This window comes from Leuciscus leuciscus (genome assembly GCF_965113295.1).
Source record: "Leuciscus leuciscus genome assembly, chromosome: 4".
Classification (NCBI taxonomy): Eukaryota; Metazoa; Chordata; class Actinopteri; order Cypriniformes; family Leuciscidae; genus Leuciscus; species Leuciscus leuciscus.
In genome coordinates this window covers 35,167,269-35,179,407 of record NC_138728.1, presented here as the reverse complement: position 1 = coordinate 35,179,407, position 12,139 = coordinate 35,167,269, and the positions used below count along the sequence as shown (strand labels likewise).

Genomic DNA, 12,139 nt, shown 5'->3' with positions numbered 1-12,139 from the left:
TTCAGAATCAAGATAAAGCTCTTATGTTTCTTATGATAAATGAGATAATGCTGCTAAATTTATAAAAAAATTTACCTTGAATGTCATTGCTCTAATTAATTTTTTATATTTTGATATTTCATATTTTGTTCAAATGTTTAATATATCTGCTGTTCATATGTTCATTTATTAGTGTGTTATATGATTAGAATGTTGTCCCGGTTTTAAAATAAAGCACAGCAATGATATTTGAGAGTGTTTCTCCCTTTTCAGGAAAAGTATCAAAAAAGTATCGAAATCGGAATACTTGACTTGGTATCGGTATTGAAACAATAATTTTGGTATCGTGACAACACTAGATCACACAGAACACGTTTTTTTGCAGTGAGAGGTGCCTTTTTCAGTTGTTTTTTATTGGCAGTGAGCGTTTTGTGAGCTGTTAAGGTCCAGAAAGGCGGTCAAAACATTGTTAAAATAGTCCATGTGACTCCAGTGGCTCAACCTTAATGCCATGAAGCGGCGAGAATACTTTTTGTGCACACAAAAATAATGACATTATTCAACTATTTAATCTCTTCCATGTCAGTCTCCTATGCTGTTCACGTAGTAAACACAGCATTGCCTTTCCGTGTTCTACTTCAAAACACCGGCTCAGTATTGGCCTCTGGTTGGCCAGCTCCTGCGTCAGCATCACATGCATGCATCATTGTGCTTACGTGAACAGCATCGGCCAGTAGTAAGCCGGTGTTGAAGCGCAATTCTGTGCTTACTACATAAACAGTGTAGGAGACTGACACAGTAAAAAACACAGTTTTTGTGTTTTTTTGCACACAAAACAAAACACTCGTCGCTTCATCACATTAAGGTTGAGCCACTGTAGTCACATGAACTATTTTAACGATACTTCCTTTCTGGGCCTTGAAAGTGGTTATGACGTTGCTGTCTATGAAGGAGTGAGACAGCTCTCAGATTTCATCAGAAATATCTTAATTTGTGTAATCTTACGGGTTTAGAACAATATGAGGATGAGTAATTGACAGAATTTTAACTTAAAGGGTCAGTTCACCTGGAAATGAAAATTCTGTCAGTAAATACTCACCCTCATGTCGTTCCAAACCTGTAAGACTTTCGTTCATCTTCGGAACACAAATTAAGCTGTCTCACTGCTCCATAGGCTGATTGGTAATTGCATCTGTCAAGGCCCAGAAAGTTAGTAAAGACATCGTTAAAATAGTCCAAGTGACTACAGTGGCTCAACCTTAACTTTATGAAGCGACGAGAATACTTTTTGTGCGAAAAAAACACAAAAATAACACAAAAATAATATTTATTTTCTTCCGTGTGGGACTCTGACGTTCACGAAAGCCCCACGACGCATGCGTGAGAACGCAGATGACGTCCTGACATAGCCGAAAGCGCTTCACTGTCTGTTTACAAGCAGGGGACATACTGTGTATGTAAGCTATTTGAATTCGACATTGATTATGCTTTAGGTCTCGATGTAGTGTTTAAAATGGTTCTAAAGTGTTCGAAATCTGCAGACATATTTACAAAGACAGTTTTATGTTTTATGCTTGTAAACAGACAGTGAAGCACTCCTGGCTATGAGGTCGTCATCTTCTTCTCAGTTCTCGCGCATGCGTCGTGACGCTCTCATGAACTCACGTCAGAGGCCCACACAGAAGAAAATAAATAGCAGAATAAGGTCGTTATTTTTGTTTGTTTTTTTGCGCACAAAAAGTATTATCGTCGCTTTATAAAGTTAAGGTTGAGCCACTGTAGTCACTTGGACTATTTTAACAATGTCTTTACTTCCTTTCTGGGCCTTGAAAGTGATCATGATGAGCTCTCAGATTTCATCAAAAATATCTTAATTTGTGTTTCCGAAGATGAACGAAGGTCTTACGGGGTTGGAACAACATGAGGGTGAGTAATTACTGACAGAATTTTCATTTTTGGGTGAACTAACCCTTTAATATAATCCCATATTTCATATATTTGTAGGACAACAGCATTGAGTCCAGAAGAAAAACTGTGATCAGAGGCCTCATTCCCTACCTTGGTGAAAAGACAGAGGAATTAATCAAGGACTACCGGGTAAATAAATTTTGTTTCTGCATATGTATGTATACTGAAAGATTTTCAAATGTATTTCTTGATTTATATAGAAAGTTTTACACTGCACTTATATACATATACTGTATATAATATACACACACTATATATATATATATATATATATATATATATATATATATATATATACACACACTCATTACTCTCTCCACATAAATATTTTTCAATTCACACAAGATTGTTATTGTTTATAAATGTAGGCAAATCCATGTGGAAAAAAATTGGCTTAAATCACAACATCGCTCAAAACTACCACAGCAACCACGTAATCCCACCCAAATCCCGACAACACACAGCACATTCTTCGAGTGACTTTCGGGCACAAATTGCACATAAGTATATAGATCAAAACTACCACAGCAACCACGTAATCCCACCCAGATTTCTGTTCAGAGGGAGAGCAAAGAGCTAAATGCATTCTTCACATTAGCAAACAAAAAGTAGGTTAAATTCTCTCTGGTATATTTCACAGGTTTGTGATGACGACGATGCTGCAGCCATCCAAGAGGCCATCACTTCATTTGTGCTCAACATCTTTGTGGTCAGCAAAGCCAGGGATGGTGGTCTCGAGAACAAAGCTGGAATAGCCATCGAGGGAGCAGAGGTCCTTTTTGGTATCCCCAGTGCTTGCTCCTACCTTATGGGCCTTATTTATGCCTTGGAACTAAGCTATCGAAAGAAACTGAAATACACCTTTGAGGTATTTCAGAAGATCTTCCTGGAGCTGGAGGATGTTAACAAAAACATGTCCTCCAAAATCCACGATCTCAAGATCAGCTTACTGGCCTAAAAACCATACAGACATTGTTGAAGGTAGAGGGTTTGAGTTAGGTCCCTCTGGTAAAGTTTTACAGTTATTTCTCAGGTTTTTTCAATGCACTTTCTAGAGTTACACCAATACTATTTTATATAGTGACCATGTTTGTGAGTCTGTTAATGTTTAAGGTGCAGTTGAAGGAAAGATGACCATTAAGAAGTCAGAATCAGAAACGTTACTCATGGAAAATATATTGCACAATGTGAGTTTATTTCAATAGAAACCCAAAGAAACTGAAATGTAGGTTTCTTAGAAGATCTCCATTTTCACACGGGGATCATACATGTGTGAGTGTGTTGTTTTAAAGTCTTAAGAGTATGTTACTGTACATGACTGAAAAAAACAATTTTATAGAAAATATTTTGTAAATGTCTTTTTTTTCTTTTTCTGAAGACAATAAAGCCTGTCAACTTTCACTTAATGAGCTTTCCTCTAGCACCACCATGAAGCACAATTTTCTATTGTACACAATGTCTCAACCTGTGAGGTGTATATATTTTATTATACTTTTTTTATACTGACTGTCAGTTTTTACTATCAAATGGCAGAAATGTCAGCTTTATGTAATGTAATAACTAGATTTCCATATTTGATGAGTACATTCTACTGGCATTCTGTTTACAAGTACCAGTGTTGAACTTTTACTATAGTAGTAAAAAAAAAATACTATTTGCATTTATACTTTCAGTAGAAATACTCAGTTGCTAATTAGAAAATTTGAGTACTTGTAACTTTAAAATACACTAACAAATTTTGAAAACAGTAGATCCCACTTGAAATTTGTAATATGGAAATGTAAACAATTAAGTTGGATTCAATCAAAAATACACATTCAGAACTCTTAAAGTTATGTAGATCACACACACACACACACACACACACACACACACACACACACACACACACACACACACACACACACACACACACACACACACAAATGACTAGAGCAATGCTAAAATTAAGTTAACTTTATGTGCAAATTTTATTTCAACAAACAGAAAAATTAAGTAGTTTGTACAAAGACTAGTCTTGTTGTGTCTACGTAATAAAATTATGCAAAAGAATTCATATTTTTTAAGTAAATCAAGCAGAGAATTTTTATCAGTGTATGAAACATTGGGACAATGTTATTTTGAGATCATTGTACAAACTTTAACTTTAACAACATTCCCAAAATATGCTCAAAATGTTGCAAGTAAAATGTTCTAATTGTGTTATTATGAAACATTGGGACAATGTTTTATTGAGATCATTATACAAACTTTAACTTTAACAACATTCCCAAAATATGCTCAAAATGTTGCAAGTAAAATGTTCTAATTGTGTTAACTCGTCACATTACAAGAATGTTTTATAAAGAACATTCAACATCTCATCTCTCAATGATATCCTCAAAACATTTTCCTAATGGGACAGATAGAATGTTCTTCTTTTGTTTTCATGAAACATTGGAACAATGTTATATTGAGATCATTGTACAACTTGTTACCTCAGAAACATTCCCAAAACATCTTTTGAATGTTGCAGTTAAAATGTTATATCTTAGTTTACATTTAATGTTATAGGAAAAAATTTTTTAAATGAGAAAACATCCTTAAAACATTCGTTAAACATTACATTCAAATGTTTTCTTCAGAACATTAACCAAACTTGTAGGGAATGTTAGCCAAAGTTCCGAGAACGTTCCCTGCTAGCTGGGGTGTTTGTTTTAAGCCCTGAAGAATGTTGTGAGGTGGTGTCAGAAGGGGTGAACAACACAATGTTATGCAGAGTGTTCACCAATTTACAGCCATACCTGATGACGCCATGTGACTCCCGTCTTTATGGAGCGTATGTCGCCAGCATTAGGCACTCACAGATGCGTTGCCTTAACTGAAAGGCACTTGAGAGGAGGGCATTCATAGTGGAAGAACATGGTGGAATCAGAATTGTCGTGTCTATCCTTCATACTTTGAAGGCTGTTGCAAGATGTACATAGTTATTTATTAGTTTAATTTAAAGACACAGAACATTACAACCAAATCAGCAAATATGTCACAAGACTCAAGCTAATTATAAACATTTCAACAATTTATATTTCAACTTTTCTGTTTAATACAGGATTATTTGCACTATGTTGTGCTTCATTTCATTGAGCACAATTAAGTTGAGGTGATTCCATCCAGCTGGTTGGAGTTGAATAATGAGGTAAGACTACGTCCATATATATGAACATAAATGTTAAATATTAAACAGGTTTATTGTTAATGTGCAAATGAAAACAAATACATCTATGTCTGAAAGGTATTGTATTGCTACTGGCCTCACTTGAACGCTGGTATTATGGTAAAAATATGTGCCATACCAGATAAGAAGCTATGGTCTAAACATCAAGTCAGAATATTTTCTGACACAGGTAAAGTATGCAAAATAATACCTTACATACTTTTTAATCAAGACAAAAAAACAAAACCGGGCAAATATTTCTATAATAAGTTATGCTTTGTGAGCAGATAATTATGATCTGGCAAGATTTCGGGCAAGAAAAGCACAAGAAACATCACATGTTGAGGACTCTGATGAGAATAGGGGGAGAAAAGTAATTCCCCCAAGACGATTTAGAGGTATTTAGATATGTTATAATAAATAGGTTAAAGATCTTCCCTACTTTATTATGAAAGGTGATATTTAACATTTGGTTTTTGCAGAGGAAGAAGTCTTGCCCAGCCAGCCTAAAAGACCTATATGCCAGCATATGACCTATAACTGAAATGAGAATGATTATGAAAAGCCAAAATTTGTGTTCTCCATTAATGTTTAATACAATTTAGTTTTGCAGTTCATGAGAATGGTGGGTCGTCTCAAGGTGAATTCATTGTGGTGTGTCCATACCAAAAAAAGGGTTTTAAATATCAGTGAGGTTAATTTTTAAAAGGAGAATGAATGATTCATCAAATTCATCAATGATTCTACATTTGTATTTACTTCTATTTAAAGGTATAGCGGAGGATGTTTTACTTCCTGGTGGGTAACCTATACTATTGGTCCTCCTAATTGTCAATCATTCTGGTGAATCAATCAAACTTTTCAAAAAGTGGAGAGGGCGGGTCTTATCTAAAATTTGGAAAGATCCTCCGCTATACCTTTAACTATATAACATAATTCTTTATTTTTATTATTCCATTTGGCCTGGAAGATGACATTACCAGCTTACAAGCAAAGAAAAAGAAAACAAAACCAAAAAACAGATCAAGTTTAGCAGGAACTACATTTGAGTGTAAATAGAAAATTAATATCACTTTAAAAAAAACATATAAAGAGAAGTCAATATTGCTTACATGATTGCTGTTACTGTTTTGTTCTGTTTTTTTTTTTTCAGCTGAAGAGACTGATGAAGGTAAGACCACTGTTATTTAGTTTTTATCGGTTTAATCACAATGTGATGTATTTTTTACTCAGTTCTTTTCTTACCTTTAGATGAGAAGCTGCAGCCAAAAAGCAAAAAAACAGAAACAATCTTGTTTGATTTTGCCCAATGCTCCTTCTTGTGAGTACATTTTGAGTTTAAATTTTTCAGTAACTGAGTAGTTATAGAAAGAAGTTTAAGGTTGGGACTTTTTTTAAACTAAATTAAATAAAACAGCAACACAACTTTTTACAACATTCATAATAATAAATGCTTCTTGAGCAGCAAATCAGCATATTAGAATGATTTCTGAAGGATCATGAAGACTGTACTAATTCAGCTTTGCCATCACATAAATGAATTACATTTTGAAAATAAAATAAAATAGAAAGCAAGTACAAAAAATGTAGTAATAATTCACATTATAACCGTTTTAAACTTTCATATTGATCAAATAAATGCAGCCTAGATGAGCAGGATAACAGAAAACTTCCTCATTGTAACATTGAAACTTTTTGATTGACTTTTTGAACGTTTTGATTGATGTGGTTACAGTTCCATCTGCTTCAACACTCCAATCACAGTCCAGTTCTACAAGCCAGCAGATTCAATACAGATGACCTGGATAGTAGAGATGCGCGGATGGGCTATTATTTCATCCGCAACCGCATCACAAAACTCATCATCCGTCCGCCATCCATTCGCACCAACGTTTTTGACCAATTTTCAAAACCGCACCCACCCGCCATCCGCTGATTGGGCGATGCAAGGCGCTGCTGATGACTTGGTTTAACCGCCCGCCACCCGCCCGAATTTAAATAAAATATTCTTTTTCGTCACGTCATCCGCCCGATCCGCGGTTTATCCGCGGAGTCCGCGGCTGTAACCGCCAACTGCGCATCTCTACTGGATAGATATGTGCAAGCATTGTGATTCTAACAGTCACAATTAATTTAATTATGGACCCCTTTCAATCAGCTCTGTTCAATCTGTCTTTTTGCCATTTGTTTATTAAATAAATGTTAAAAATTGATAGATTTTAATTATACTGTAATGCTGAATGGCTATAATTGCTAAAATTGAGAAAAAAATCAGAGAGAGAGAGAGAGTGTGAGACAATGTTTTCACAATGTTTTCACAGAAATCTCTCAGCTATTTGATGGTTTGGAGAGGAGAATACTCCTGAAACTTGACCAAATCCATGCCGACATTAAAACAGCAATTGTAATGCAGTCTGTAAGCCAGCCAAGCACCTCTGCCTTGGACCTATTCGAGGTGCCAGAGGAGCCATGCAAGTCAGTGGAGGAATTGGAAGAGCTGTGCGAAAAGCTGAAAGCTGTTGATTTTCGCAAGAAGATTGTATGTGCTGAAACAAATGCTGTTTTATGTTATGCTATGCAATTTCTTGGCACTGTTCTTTGATAACTAATGGTTGTTGTTTGTTTGTAGATTCGATATCTTTGTCTTCAGAGTGTAGGCAGTTTGGGGGATGGCATTAGAAGAATGCTAAACAAATTCTGAGAGAATTCACTTTGGGCTGAATACAGCTACAAAAGGAGAAAAGGAAAACGGGGATTTCAGCATCTGCTGATCAATGATGTGATCATACGGAAGTTCAAAACATTACTCATGAGATCCTGTCTCCAAGGTTGCAAAAAGTGCAAGTGGAATGTGATAGATTCATTCTCTTTGATTGAAATGTTCATTCAAACTCAACATATAAATATTAGTAGTAATGGTCTGTTATGAGAACATGATGGATGTTTAATACTATCGGGAATAGTACTTTCTACATTTGTCTGTGATCTAGTTAGAATTACTGTGAACTATGTGTTATTTGAAGGTGCCTGCAGTTAGGTCTACCCACAACACAAGACCCAGAGTGTGGAACATATGATAGCCGTGACCCTTAAGCATGCTCCACATCGTGAGAAAGCAAAGAAAAATGTTCAGGTAAGAGGATTTTGACCAAAAACTCAAAATATAAGTACTTTTATTTCAGGATAATACTATTGTTGTGGTCATACATTTACATACACATTGCAGAATCTGCTAAATGTTAATAATTTTAGCAAAATAAGAGGGATCATAAAAACTGTTTGCTGCTTTTTATTTAGTAATGCCCTGAAAATGCTATTTCACACAACATTCAATGTTTACATATAGACCACAAGACAAAATAATATCTAAATTTACACAAATGACCCAATTTGAGCCAAGCACAAAATTAAGAAAGCCTATTGCGTTTTGATTTTTCACTTCGATATATTAGGTGGCCTAAAGTACTAGTATTAATAGTGGCATGGTTAGGGTTAGGATGAGGGGTTAGAGTTTTGGGGTAAGGGTTGTGTTACAGATAAGGGTAAATTTAACAGTGTAACAATTAACTAAGTGCAAGTAAATATGTATTTACAACGCACCAACATGTATGCAGGGCACAATTGTATCAAATGGTTAAGAACATGGCCACAAATGGTTAAGAACATGGCCACATTATAAAGTGGGACTTCTTTGGTCGAAGACGTACTATTAAATGTATTAAAAATGTACTTAAGTATACTTGTATTTTACTAATAACATATTCAAGTACATTTTTAATATATTTAATAGTACGTCTTTTTCACCTGCTCTAAAGGTGTTTGAGCATCAAGCAAGATGATTCTGTGAATTGCCATGTGTCTAATCAAATATAAGGTTTGCATATATTCAAGCATGTCTGGCAACTTGACAAATATACTGTTGTCATTGTTAATAGGATATATATAAAAAATAAGGTAAAATTGTATGATCTTTAAGCATTTTTGAAGATGACTTTTTTTGCAAACTAATTTATAGTTGAGTGTGTATAATGCATATCATATCTTATGTAGCCTACGCTAGAAAAAGTGCGCACGTGCACGCAAAAAGTGTGTATCATAGCAGGGTGGGAATTATGTCATTTTAGGGGCAAGGCCATTTGGCCTCCACCTTTTCTTTTTTTTTAGGGGCACCAAGGCCATATGACAGGGCACAAAGGCCATTGAGTACAATTCGATGGTTTTCCCATTCAGATTGATACCATAACATCCTAATTTGGAATAAGACATGGATTATGACTTTTTTAATAATAAAAAAAAAATGTAATGAGAGCGAGAGAGAGAGAGAGAGAGAGAGAGAGAGAGAGAGAGCGCCATTACATCCAGAAGGTATACACCCTCACACAACAATAGAAACAACATAAACGCCAATAAAAGCATTCAGAAACAACACAAATGCCAACAAAAGCATTCAAAATATTCATTCAGTCCTCTATATCATGTGAGTGTGAGAGAGAGAACCATTTCATCCAGAAGGTATACACCCTCACAACAATAGAAACAACATATATGCCAATAAAAGTATTCAGAAACAACACAAATGCCAATAAAAGCATTCAAAAAGTTCAGCGAGACGTTGATTACAAATAGTTCTAAATAGTCCTACCAAATAGTGCTTCTTAAACGTAGATGTTCAGTTCAGTTTGCTTACCTGAGTGTCGTTCTTCTGTTGGTGCTGACGTTACATGCTTCTTGCACTGCTGTTTTGAGGCGCGAGATCATCGATGTGATTATGACACTGCACCTGCACGAATCCACAAACTAATTGAAGTTCAGAGACTACTTGGGTGGCTCGCTGTAATTCAAAGCAAGCCCACTATGCCGCACTGGCGCTTTATACATGGAACTTGGACAGGGCCAGGGCACACAGGCCACTGTGGCCGTACGGTGATTTTTTTTTTCACGGGGCATGAAGGCCAAAGTGTAGGGCAACAGCGGCCGTGGCCGCGGTATAATTCCCACCCTGTATCATAGCATACAAAAAAAGGTGCGTATCGGCACGTAAAAGGTAATTTATGTGTATAAAGAGCACACAAAATGAAAGCATGAACTCGTGCCATAGATACGCAGTACCAGGAGACTTCCAGAATTCATAAATCTCTATGATGCTGTGCTTGTGTGTGTATGCAAACAGAGTGACAGTAGCACGACGGGTAACACTTTATTTTACAGTGTCCTTGTTACACGTTAAATGTACTTACAATAGTATTAACAGTTAATTATGCATAATTACATGCAACTAACCCTCAACCAAATCCTAATCCTACCCTAACTCTATAGTAAGTACATGTACTTAATTAATATTACTTAAATATATAATTACTCTGTAACAATGACACTGTAAAATAAAGTATAACCGCACAATGTGTTCGTGAATAAAATCATTACTAGTCTAGGGCAGCCATTCTCAAACTGTGGTCCGCGGACCACTAGTGGTCCGTGAGGGTACTGCAGGTGGTCCGTGGAAAGGCTAAATAAAATATAAAATAATATTTTTTTACCTTCATTTTACCAGGAAATTCCCATAAAAAAAGAAAAGTAAAAAGAATATGTAGGCCTATATTGATATAACATTTTAATTAAATTGTCAAGTTATTGTGTGATTACTAAAATAGCCTAGTGGTGTTCGGCCGTGACATTCAAGTTCAGTGCCGTTAGAACCACAACATTGGTTCGGTGGATAGCAACAGGTTCTCTGAAGAGAAAAGGGCAGAGGCAAATATGTTCTCATTATCACATCACACGCATAGCCTTTAATAGTGCGTTCACAACGGACGAAATTTCGCTTCAAACTTTTGTTTTTACGCGCGTCAATTTAGCTCTTGACGCGCGAATTGATACAAAGTGGTCAAGCGTATCACTAGACGCGGCAGGCGCGAATTTCACATAATCCTTTTTGAATTTGACACGCTATTCGCGTCCGGTGTGTGAACGCACAGTTAGGCATAGGCAGTTTATATGAAACGAAATGTTTATAAATGGAATGAATAAGGCCTGTTATTATTTAATTTCCAGTTAGTTTCTTGATCTCGCGTTTCTGAAATGTTTTGCAGATGTGCTGTTAAGTGGACAAACTTTTTGAGGACTTGTAAAACTCTGAAGATTAATAATAATAATCCCCTAAAATCGCCAAAGGTTTTGAAATGTTGACTATATTCCAGTGTTCTTATTACTGTATAGATTTCATACTACATTGCTATGGAAATAAGCCTGTTGTTCAAATTAACCTGATTATGCCCTGGGCGCTTGAGTAGCCTAAATAAATAAATTAAATATGTGGCAGCCGTTGTGTGCAGTAAACTTTCCTTTAACAAGCCTGTGATGTGATGACCAGTTATAGTTTTAGTGCTAGTAAGCCTATTTAGAGGTGCAGATTAATTCAGGTAGGACTGTGTGTAGACATATTTTATTATGTGTATTATGAGGTGGTCCGCGAAAATTCTTGATTACAAATAGTGGTCCACACACTCAAAAAGTTTGAGAACCCCTGGTCTAGGGCATAATGATCCCCTGTAGCCTATTTGTGGAGGAGTAACGCTTCGGCTGGAAACCTGGCAACTGGACACGCAAACACACACACAACACACACGCACTTTTTTTTTAATGAAAATAAAAGTATTTCGTTTCCTGATATTCCTTGTTGTGTGTTTGTTCCTTGGGTAGTTTTTTGTGTTATCAGACTAATGCCTACACTATAAAACGATGTTAAAAGGACTTCTAGTGAACGTTCCGTAAAGGTCCCCGAATGTTTTCTGAACGTCCCGCAACGTCCTGCAAACGTTTAAAGAACCCTACACGAAGACGTCCAGGGGACATTTTGGGGCATTTTTTTTGTTAGCTGGGAAGTAATTTGATCGCAGTTGGTGTCCACCTGAGCTGACGCCCCTTTTATAATGACGTACGACTCGCATTTACTGGGGAATATCCGATTTGTCTGCTTATATGGCAGACACAAATGCACAT

At 36.1% G+C, this 12,139-nt stretch overlaps 1 long non-coding RNA gene across 1 annotated transcript in view; it reads left to right on the top strand.

Moving 5' to 3' along the window:
* The first annotated feature begins 9,233 nt into the window (after nt 1-9,233).
* Nucleotides 9,234-12,139, top strand: part of LOC309497514 — a 91,746-nt gene continuing 88,840 nt past the window's right edge. Inside the window, exon 1 of the long non-coding RNA XR_014205590.1 lies at nt 9,234-9,617. This is a non-coding gene — a long non-coding RNA (uncharacterized lncRNA). The remainder of the gene's footprint in view (nt 9,618-12,139) is intronic.